Source organism: Galeopterus variegatus, unplaced genomic scaffold (assembly GCF_000696425.1).
Source record: "Galeopterus variegatus unplaced genomic scaffold, G_variegatus-3.0.2 Scaffold7081, whole genome shotgun sequence".
Lineage (NCBI taxonomy): Eukaryota > Metazoa > Chordata > Mammalia > Dermoptera > Cynocephalidae > Galeopterus > Galeopterus variegatus.
This window is the reverse complement of record NW_007733192.1, coordinates 43,585-43,869: the sequence shown is the minus strand read 5'-3', so window position 1 is coordinate 43,869 and position 285 is coordinate 43,585.

The following is a 285-nucleotide window of genomic DNA, read 5'->3' as shown; positions in this document are numbered from 1 at the left end:
AAAGTTAAAAAAGATTTTTTTTTTCCTTTTTGTCTTTTTTACTGGCCGGTAACGGGATTGCAACCCTCGGTGTTGCGCCCACGCCACGCTCAGCCAGTGAGCGGGAACCGGTCACCACATGGGATCCAAACCCTCGGCGGGAGCGCCACTGCGCTCCCAAGCAGCGCACTCTCCAGTGCGCCACCGGGCCGGCCCAAAAAAGATTTTTTTTGAAGACCAAAGAATAAAAATTGGCAAAGGACACGAATAGCAAACTTCATACAAAAAAGAAATACAAGTGGCCAA